The sequence below is a fragment of the Myotis daubentonii genome, chromosome 3, assembly GCF_963259705.1.
Source record: "Myotis daubentonii chromosome 3, mMyoDau2.1, whole genome shotgun sequence".
Lineage (NCBI taxonomy): Eukaryota > Metazoa > Chordata > Mammalia > Chiroptera > Vespertilionidae > Myotis > Myotis daubentonii.
In genome coordinates this window covers 48731989-48743509 of record NC_081842.1, presented here as the reverse complement: position 1 = coordinate 48743509, position 11521 = coordinate 48731989, and the positions used below count along the sequence as shown (strand labels likewise).

The window sequence follows — 11521 nt, the reverse complement described above, 5'->3', positions numbered from 1 at the left end:
GATTGGTTTCTTTTACCCAGTAATGTGCATTTACAGTTCCTCTTTTCATAGCTTGATAGATCACTTCTTTTCAGTGCTGAATAATATTCCACTTTCTGAATGTGCCAGTTTATTTCTCCATTCAGCTCCTAAAGGACATCTTAGTTGTTTCCAAGTTTTGGCTATTATGAATGAAGCTGATAAAAATATCCATGTGCAAGTTTTTGTGTGAACATAAGTTTTTAGTTCATTTGGGTAAAAATACCAAGGGGTGTGATTGCTTGATTGTATAGAAAGAATATATTTAATTTTGTGAGTAACTGTCAACCTGTCTTCCAAAGTGACTATACTATTTTGCATTTCCACCAGCAAATGAATGAAGGTTTTTGTTGCTCTACATCCTTGTCAGCTTATGGTGTTTTCAGCTTTTTATTTTGGCTTTTCTAACAAGTGTGGAGTGGTATTTCATTTTTGTTTTTATCTTTTTATTTTTTAAAATATATATACATACTACCATACTAAATGTATTTTTATAGACTTTTTTTGTCTGAAACAAACACCTTTATTTATTTATTTTTTAAATTCTTTATTGTTTAAAGTATTACATATGTCTCCTTTTCCCCCCATTGACCTCTACCCAGCCACTGACCTCTCCCAGGCCACTCCCACCCCCCAGAACATGCCCTCACCCCCCTAGTGTCTGCGTTCATTAGTTATGCTTATATGCATGCATACAATTCCTTTGGTTGATCTCTTACCCTCCCTCTGACCCTCACTCTCCCCCCACCCCCCGACTTTCCTCTGAGGTTTGATGGTCTGTTCGATGTTTCTCTGTCTCTGGATCTATTTTTGTTCATCAGTTTATGTTGTTTATTATATTCCACAAATGAGTGAGATCATGTGATATTTATCTTTCTCTGACTGGCTTATTTCGTTTAGCATAATGCTCTCCAGGTCCATCCATGCTGTTGCAAATGGTAATAGTTCCTTCTTTTTTATATCAGTGTAGTATTCCATTGTGCAAATGTACCACTGTGTTTTGTTTGTTTGTTTTTAAATTGGCAATAATCGTGCCTCTGATAAACCTCACTGGCTATGATACTGCCACTGTGCAAAGCTACCACTGTTTTTTAAGCCACTCATCTGCTGATGGACACTTACGCTATTTCTAAATCTTAGTTGTTGTAAATTGTGCTGCTATGAACATAGGGGTGCATATATCCTTTCTGATTGGTGTTTCTGGTTTCTTGGGATATATTCCTAGAAGTGGGATTACTGGGTCAAATGGGAGTTCCATTTTTAACTAAATGTATTTTTTGACTTTCCTTTTTACTTATCTATAAATGTGAATTCTTATACTTTGTTATTTATTTTAATTTATATATAGTATTCTCTCACAAAAATATAACAATTTATTCATTTTTTAACTATTAAAACTATTTCTAATTTTTGCTTCACAATTAACATTTTAATGAGCATTCTTATAAATGTTTTCTTACATACATGTGTATGAATTTTTCTAGGAGTTTTACCTAGAAGTGGAATTATTAGGATATTTTCTGAGGCCAGATTTCTCTTTAAGAGGATTTTATAAACTAGCAGCATATAGTTGTGTCTCTAAAATCTTGCCACACCTTATTTTTTTTGCATTTTCCTTGTTGTTGTTATTATTATTATTAGTCAATATTATGACTGATTATTTTCCCTTCTAATTTTCCTGGCCCATAAACAGATGCCATCCGATTCTTTCCTGAGAGTAATGACTCTCTGCAGTACTCTTTATTCATATGGCCTGAGCAAGTTTTGTTTTTGGATTTTGTCTTAGTAGCATGGGGAAAACAAAACAAAACATTAAAGCAGCGGTTCTCAACCTGTGGGTCGCGACCCCTTTGGGGGTTGAACGACCCTTTCACAGGGGTCGCCTAAGACCACCGGAAAACACATATATAATTACATATTGTTTTTGTGATTAATCACTATGCTTTAATTATGTTCAATTTGTAACAATGAAATTGGGGGTCACCACAACATGAGGAACTGTATTAAAGGGTCGCGGCATTAGGAAGGTTGAGAACCACTGCATTAAAGGATCCCTTCCCATTTTCTGCTCCTAACCGTCTACTTCAGTGGTTCTCAACCTTCCTAATACCGCGACCCTTTGACCCTTTAATACAGTTCCTCATGTTGTGGTGACCCCCAATTTCATTGTTACAAATTGAATATAATTAAAGCATAGTGATCAATCACAAAAATAATATGTAATTATATATGTGTTTTCTGATGGTCTCTAAGGCGACCCCTGTGAAAGGGTTGTTTGACCCCCAAAGTGATCGCGACCCACAGGTTGAGAACCTCTGCTCTACTTCCTGCTGACTGTGGGTGGTTGTTACACACAGTCCTTACAGTTCTACCTTTGCAATTAGTGAGAGATCAAAGCACCACCAGCAGCTCTCCCTGGCTCCTTTCTCTTCTCTGCTCACATGTGATCAGATTCTTTCTGATGCTCTCCCGAGTGCCTTAGCACCAGTTCCTACTCAGCTTCCCTTTCCCACCAAGAGTACCTTGGGATACTGATCTAAATTTTGCTAAAGCACATCATACCCTAACAGGCCTCTAGTCATTCTCCCACTTCTCTATTCCCCTGCTGTTTCCCACAGCCTTTTCCTGACCATAGTCTGGCATTCCCACACTGATTAGCTGATTCATCATCTTTTCAGTGTCTATTTTTTGGAGCCTCTGGGCTATGGCCCAGGAATAACAATATTCTCTCTGCTGCTTCCACCCACTTCTAGTCATCAACAACAACCATGGCACCTGGTGTATCCAGCCTACACAGGCTCCTGACACACTCATGTCCTGACAGTTTAAACCTCTATGACTTGCAGGGGTGTTGGCCTTTTAACAACTGGATAAAAAATGTGGGTGGAGTGCTCATCACCTCAGACCAGGCACTCCCTAGGAATGATAAATAGGTTTCGTAGACAAGTTTCCAGCTACCTGCCACACCCATAGTCCCTGGAAGGAACAAACATATTTTACATGCCCCAGTGACCACCTTCCCTCATCCCCAACCAGCACAGATGGATACCTGATCAAACTCCATTTCCTTCACATGACGTTTTCTCCTTTCTGTCCCTCCACTCTAGTGGTTCTCAACCTTGGCTGCACATTAGAATCACCTGGGAATCTTTTTAAAATCCCGATTTCTGGGCCTCATCCTCTATAAATTCTGTTTCTTTGTTACTAATGTTGTGGCCCCACCCCATAACAAAGAAACAGAGTTTCCGGAGGATGAGGGCCAGAAATCAGGATTTTTAAAAGATTCCCAGGTGATTCTAATGTGCAGCCAAGGTTGAGAACCACTGGTATACTCCTTCCCTTAATCATTAAACCCTTAAGTCATTAGGTTCTGGTCAGTATCAAACTTAAGAACAAAGCCTCAGATGTGTTGACCTGAGTGAGAAACAGAGATTCTGCCAAGCTAAGGATAACATATTGATTTCAGTTGTGTTTCAGCCCCAGGCCCATGAAAGCAGAATGACCCTATGGACCACACCCTCATGAAACCAGACAGAACAAAGCCATGACTGACATCAGGACCTGATACCCTGACCCCAACCAATCAATAGAACCCATGACCCCAACTCCTCTAACAACCATGATTAATGGTTTTTTCCCCTATATAATCTATTCCGTAGAAGCCACTGGGAAATCAGGTCTTCAAACACAGGCTTACCTGAGACTCAGACTTAGCACTGTTAATGTAAAAAAAAAAAAAAAAATTTAAACCTGTACAGAATTTTTGTGAGTTTGAGCCAAACTGTTGGCAATTGCCAGGAAGCAAAATCTCAACCTATTGGGATAATGCTCTGGAGAATGGCAGTTTTTCACTCTGTTTTATCCATTACAATCAAAGGAGGAGATGTAAATGGGTTACATGAACTCCATTGGTGATAGATTAGGGAGGCAAGAGAAAGCAAAGCAGAGGAAAGACAGGGTGGGAGCATGGGGGGGGCTCTGGGATTGGATAAATAGTAAAATGATAGACACGTATTTCTTTTACTTAGGTAGGTACAGGATAGTTAACAGTCAACAATTAACATGATAACAATAACAATGAAGGAATTTGTGGTCTCTGTCCCAGGGCCCAAGTACATTTGGTTGTACCTTGAGGAGTCCAGAAAAAGGGAAGTTACAAGTTACCCTGACATTCCACCAGTATATTATCTTAGATACAAAAAGACAATAGGCTCAGTAAAGATAGAAGTTGATCGTTGTCAAGGAAGATACTGGCCTAGGACATGACTATAAACTGATTTTTAATTAAAGGTTTTTAACTTCAGACCATCCTTTGTGTTTACTTTAGGTCTCTTGAGTTTTCAAGGCTGCCATGCAGGCTTTCCCTGAGTTAGTCAGGTTAGCCTGTGGCCCTTTTTTTGCCCACAACACCATTTCCTCAACTAATAAACCCTTACTTTCTTGGCCTGCTTGTGTTTAATTGGGCTTTGGAGTGCACAGGCAAACATACCCCTTTAGTCCGGTAACAATCCCCCTTATTGTGTTAAGTAATAAACTCTGCTTTCTTTTATCAAGAGGTTACTTTAGTGGTCAATATTTTATCTTGGTGGTATTTTCAGAGAGCTGATAGTGGATAGAACCACTAATTGGAGCCAATCTAATTGTCTCTGTGATCTAAGAAACCTGGAGACTGCTGCAGTTGAAGGTAGTGATCAGACTTAAGACATCATGACGTATAACCAGGGATCACAGTCATACTCATTATGTGCAGAATGAATATGCCATTGGAAAATTGGATGACAAAAGGGGAATGGAGCAAAAATATGCATAGAGAGGGGACAGTGGGAAAAAGCATGGTCTCTGATAGTCTCCTCGGTACCTGGCATTCTAGCTCTCTCGTATGTTATGCCTCAGTATAATTCTTTATTTCTGTTAGGTCGGAGAGAGCCCAGGATCAGATACATGCAGACATGTGATGAGACAATGGACTTCCCCTGGGATTTCTCACAGATCAACGTGCCAGGCACAGATACCGGCTTCTTCTCCCTGAATCCACATACCCCCACACAGATACTGACTTCTTTCTGAATACCCCCGCCCATCCCCTGCGGCAGAGAATTCCTCAGCTCATGTCCCCACCCCTCACCCAACTGCAGTATAAAAAAAGTGCCCCCCTCCCTGTTGGTGTGAATCCACGTGCCCTGTCCTGGGGGTACGTGGGTCTCCCGGGGACGCAGAATAAACCTTTTCCTTTCCTTTCTTTTCTGATTCACTGGACTCTATTTCTTGCGCCGCCTCCTAAGCCACCTAACCTAACAATTTCCTCTCTTGGAAATCTGCTCAAATGCCTGTGGTGTTGTGACAGGGCAGGGAAACTCTGCTTGTGTTTTGGGCTTTTATATATTTACTTATTTTTGCTGCTTTGTCATGAAGTCCTAGTTGTCAACTGTTGGTGTATTGAGAAGGAAATAAATCCATCTCCCTTCCCCACAGATAGCAGACAGCAACAGCTGTGTTTCTAATCATTTGACCCCAACCAATCTGTGGAAGAAAAGGAGCCACATGCTAACCTAACTCAGGGAAGGCCTGTGAGGCAGCATTGCAAACTCAGATATCTAAAATAATCACAGCCCTGGCCAGTTTGGCTCAGTGGATGGAGCATCGGCTTGTGGACTCAGGGGTCCCAGGTTCAATTCTGGTCATGGGCGTGTGCCTTGGTCGCAGGCACATACCCAGTGGGGAGTGTGCAGGAGGTGGCTGATCGATGTTTCTCTCTCATTGATGTTTCTGGCTCTCTATCCCTCTCCCATCCTCTCTGTAAAAAATCAATAAAATATATTAAAAAAACAACAACATTAAAATAATCACAAAGAATGGTTTGAAATTAAAAATTTTTTTTTAAAAAGCTGTTTAATTAAAAAGCAGTTTATAGTGGGCAGTCATGTCCAAGGGCAGTATCTTCCCTGACAACAATCAACTTCTATCTTTACTGAGTCTATTGTCTTTTTGCATATAAGATAACATACCTGTGGAATGTCAGAGTAACTTCCCTTTTTTCTGGACCCTCATTATTATTGTAATTTTGTTAATTATTGACTGTTAACTATCCTATACTGCATCTCCAGGTGAGCTTCCAGGTCCCACATGCTTTCTTTAGTCAGAACAAACCAATCACAGTTAACACAGCATGATTAATATTTCCTACTATTATAGTTGTCTCCCAATATTCTATTTCTGCCCCCTTCACTAGGTGGTGGTTGGTGGACTTAATTATATGGAAAAGATTAGAAAAGGACAAATTAGATTGAGGGGAAAGGCTTGAGACAGAGACACTTCCTCATATCTCTGGTGTTCCAAAAACAACTTGGTTGGATTTACCTCATGTCTGTCTTTGTTTGCCCAGGATTCTTCAATGTGCCGTTTGATGTAAAATTCTTGTTCACAAGAATTGATCTCTGATTGAATTTTCATTGCATTTAGATTCATCGTCAGATTCTATAGATCTGCTAGATTCAGATTCAGATCTACTGATTACAATAGCTCTAATTGTTTCCTGGGTCATCTTGACCTGCAGCCTAGAACTAAATAATATCTTTGTGGACGAAAAAGAGGGCCACATGCTAACCTAACAAGCTCATGGAATGCCTGCAAGTCAGTCTTGCAAAATTCAGTGACTTAAAGTAACCACAAAGGATGGTCTGAAATTAAAACTTTAATTAAAAGCAGTTTATAGTGGGTAGTCATGTCATAGGCCAATATTTTCCCTGACAAAGGTCAATATTTACCTTAACAGAGCCTATTGTCTTTTTGCATCTAAGATAACATACCTGTGAAATGTCAGGGTAACTTATAACTTCCCTTTTTCCAGACTCCTCAGGGCACAATCAAATTTGAGACCATAAATTTCTTCATTGTTATTGTTATCATGTTAATTGTTGACTATTAATTATCCTGTACCCACCTAAGTAAAAGAAGTATGCATCTATCATTTTACTTCTTATCCTATGGCAGAGGTTTCCCCACTTTGCTTTCTTCCCACTTCTCTAATCTATTACCAATGGATTTCTTTTTTAAAAAAAAAATATCTTTATTGATTTCAGAGAGGAAGGGTGAGAGAGAGAGAGAGAGAAATATCAGTGATGAGAGAGAATCATTGATTGGCTGCCTCCTACATGCTCTCCACTGGGGATCAAGCCCCAAACTGGGCATGTGCCCTTGACCAGAATTAAACCCAGGACCCTTCAGTCCCCAAGCTGATGCTTTATCCACTGACCCAGATTGGCTAGGGCATCACCAATGGATTTCATGTTACCCACTTATGTCTCCTCCTTTGATTGTAATGTATAAAACAAGGTGAAAAACTGCCATTCTCTGGGGCATTATCCGAATACATTGAGATTCTGCTTCCCAGCAATTGTCGACAGTTTGGTTTAAATAAACTTACAAAAATTTTGTTGGTTCTGATCAATTAATTTAATCAATGCCTTTAGGCCATTTCACAATGAACATTCCACTTGTTTAGATCATATTACACTTGCTAAGACAATTATCTCTCCCCTCTGGACTTTCTTAGAATCTGGACCTGCACAGAGAATTAATTCCCCACCCAGATAAAGCCCACCTAGAGTCCTTTAAAACCTCTGCCTCCCTGTCTTTGGGTGCTGACACCAATTTGGGTTTCAGCCCATCTGGCATCCAGATGACCTAATAAATTTATAATCCCTTACCACTTTGCCTCATGCATTCCTCCTTTGGGGACTCTAACATTTGGTGCTGAAACCTAAGGGTATTCCACAGGGAAGGGAAGTCATCTTCAGTCACCCCGAGTTTGCTACTGGGAGAGTAGTAGGTGTTATATTGTAAATCAGTGAGCTAAACAGAAGATGCCTTAATCAATAAATTAGTAAACTGAATTAATTTGGAGTCTTTTATTACGCTAGAGGTCTCAGAGGAGTTGCCTCTCAAAGTCTGAGAAAAATAGCATGGAGGAAATTTCCCTTTATACCTTCCTAGCTTCTTTGTCTCCCAAATATGGAATGGGGCTTCTGGACTTTTTACAGGCTTTGCAAACAAAAACCTATGTGCTGGGATGGGACAGTGAGACTATATCTCAAGGCCTGGCCTTGTGCCAATATTGATAACTCCATCTGGGGGTTGTATGGTTTATGGCCTTTCCCAAATGGGAGCAATGTTTAAGTAAACAGGTCTTGCAGGGCCAGATAAGTGAGCTCATTTTCCCTATTATTCCAGCAAGTGTGTTTACAGAAGCCAAGAACAGCAAAGTTAATTCACAGAACAAAGGACCATTTTTGTAGAAAATTTCAAACAGTAGTTTTTACAACATAGAGATTACTGGAACAAGATGATCTATACTTCATAGGTAGCAGCAGTTCGTCCTGGACTTACCTCCAAATCTTACTCTGGTTACTCTATCACTGGCTTTGATTAGGCTTCCCTCCCTTATGGAACCTCCTGAATCAGCCAAGGAGGATGCCAGATGGGGAGTCTCTCCTTCTCCATTGCTGACCCTCCATCCACACAGGCTAATCTTTGTTGGGGTCCAGCCCCAGCAGGTCCAGGGGTTCTCAAAGGTGTGGACAGAGACATCGAAGAAGGAAGGACATGGAGACAGCATTCAGTTGATCAGCATAACGAGGTTCTCTAGCCAGGTTCTAGCCAAGTTCTCCAGCCAGGTTCTCTTGCCAGGTTCTATGTTCTGTTGTCTTGTTACATCTGTATTTATACCAGTTGATTTTAATCCTATCAATTTCTATTCCAAAGCTTAGGGCGTTTCTTACCTCCATTTCAGGGAGGAAAGATTATGTAGCTTAAGCGTGATTGTTCGTAGTTAAAGTGATTAACTACCCGCCTGGCACTTAGTTAAGGGGTTTTATTCCCTCTCTAACTTCAGGGAAAAATCCCTACCTGGGGAAACAACCTTTCTCGGAGAGGTGACCTTGGTTAAAACACATAGCGCCAAGAAGGGGAGCAAACATATTAAGAACATTATGCCATATACGCCAGGTCCCTTGAAACATGCTGTGCAGATGTTTCTTCCCTGCAGCAACTGTGTCAAGCAGCAAGGATGGACTGGCTTCTGGCAAATCTTTCGATGAGTGACTTTTCACAATTTCCCTGATCTTGAGTCTTCTGCCCACTATCTCTCACTGACTTCTCAAAAGTATCTCATCTCAAAAGTCCTAGTGCTAAGCCAGAAGACTCTTCAGTCATTCAGCTTTGGGCCCTTCTGGATTGGGAACGCCCAGTCTGGAGGATCACCCCCTCATTTCTCATGGTGATTTGTTTAGTAGTGGGGACACCTGCCCTAAACAGTCACCTTTGGATTTGTGATCTGTCACTCACCCTTCCTCTCTCATGGGCCATGCTATACTCCTTCTGCACACTCATGGGGGAGATCATGCTCAAGCACCTCATTTTATTTTGTAACACTGTTTGGCCACAATATAAACTAGATAATAAGTCTCAATGTCCTGAAAATGGCACTTTCCATTTTAACACATTGCACAATTTAGATACTTGCTGTCACCACAATGGAAAATGGCCAGAGATTCCCTACATCTAGGCCTTTTTCATCCTTCGGTCCTGACCTCTCTGTCAGTTCTACTCTACCCATTAGATCTTTCTCCTTCACACATCATACCCCTAACACTTCTGACTCTGAATCTACTATTGACCCAACAGACCACTGACCTCCACTCCCTTACACATCCCCTCCCTCACTTGCAGTAGATTCCCAAAACCCAGACCCTCCTGACCAGAAACTACCTTCTCCCCAGCCCCTGAGAGCCCAAATTCCAAGAACAGGAGTTCCAATACAGCCTTTTTCCTCCTAACACTTGCTCTGGGGCCACCCAAAGACTGCCTTTCTCACAGCCTTTTCTATTCCCATGCTCATTCTACCCCTGATAGAGGTATCAGGAACTGAGGGTATTATCTGGGTACACATCTCATTTTTCATGTCCGACCTTGCACAGATTGGGAGGCATGTTGGGTCTTTTTTTACTGATCCAACCACTTTTTTTTTAAATATATTTTATTGATTTTTTACAGAGAGGAAGGGAGAGAGATAGAGAGCTAGAAACATCGATGAGAGAGAAACATTGATCAGCTGCCTCCTGCACATCTCCCACTGGGCATGTGCCCGCAACCCAGGTACATGCCCTTGACTGGAATCGAACCCGGGACCCTTCAGTCCGCAGGCCGATGCTCTACCAACTGAGCCAAACCAGTTTCGGCGATCCAACCACTTTTACTAAGGAATTTGAGTGGCTGACCCAGCCCTATGACCTGACTGGCGCGACATCTATGTCATTCTGTCTTCCTTTCTCACACCAGAGGAGAAAGGACACATCTAACTAGTAGCTCAGGACCATGCTGATGCCCTCCATAGACAGGATGAGGTGGCCACCAGGTTGGCACTGAAGTGATCCTCCAAACTGACATGATATGTGACTATCAGGTTAATTCTCCAGGGCTCCAGCTCTGTAGCCATAAAATCATCTGTCTCATTGCCAAATTTAAAAAAGTTGTCCATAAGGCAGTCAACTATGACAAACTTTATAAAATCACTCAGGGCCCTGACAAAAACCCAGCTCTCTTCCTCTTCCACCTCAGGGAGGCCTTACAGAAATTTACCACCTTGGACCCCACCTCCCCAGAGGAAACCCTTCTTCTGAACACACATTTTATATCCCAATCAGCCCCTGACATATGCCACAAACTTCAAAAAATAGACACAGGTCCACAAACCCCTCAAAAAGACCTCATTATCCTGGCTTTTAATGTCTTTAATAATAGAGATGAAGAGACCCAAATCCAAAAGCAAAGGAGAGATCAGGCCAAGGCTGAGGCCTAGAAAGCAGCCTTTCAGCTCCTGGCCACCACTCCCAGAAACCCCAAATAAGTACTGATCCTCTAAACAAGGGTAAGTCAGGGGTTAAGCCTCCTCTGACCCATGCTTCAAATGCAACAAGGAAGGACAATAGACTCAGACCTGCCCAAACCCAAGACCCTCACCTGGGTCCTGCCCAAGGTGCGGAGGGGAAGGCCACTGGAGATCAGACTGTAGTCTGGCCCCTCCAGGTCGGACCTCAACCAGTCCAGCAAGGCTGCCCTCTGGATCCTGTTTGGAGCTCCCAGACCTCCTGGGACTGGCCACTGAAGACTGAAACTGCTCAGGCCCTGACAGGGCCCCACCGACTTACAGCACCAGGACAGAGCCTTGGGTAATGTTTGTGGTGGCAGGACCTATAAGACAGCTCTGGATGCTTAACAAGGGGTAAAACTGGGAAAACAAGAACCTCAAGGTAACCTATCCTCCTCTTTCATATCACTAGTCAGGCAACTTAGACCCCTGATCTTTTCCTCCCTAAATATAACATCTAGGCCTCATTTGTATTTCAGCTCTAAGCCCAGAAAAGCAGCAAAGCCAGACAAGTGATGCTGTGGCAGCCTCAGGACCAGCTTTTACCTCCCAAGTCACTCAATAGGACAGCTTTCGAGC

The 11521-nt window shown here is 42.0% G+C and overlaps 1 pseudogene; it reads right to left on the bottom strand.

The window, feature by feature from the left end:
- Positions 1 to 916: 916 nt before the first annotated feature.
- On the bottom strand, positions 917 to 1098 carry LOC132231990 (U4 spliceosomal RNA; annotated as a pseudogene).
- Positions 1099 to 11521: the final 10423 nt, after the last annotated feature.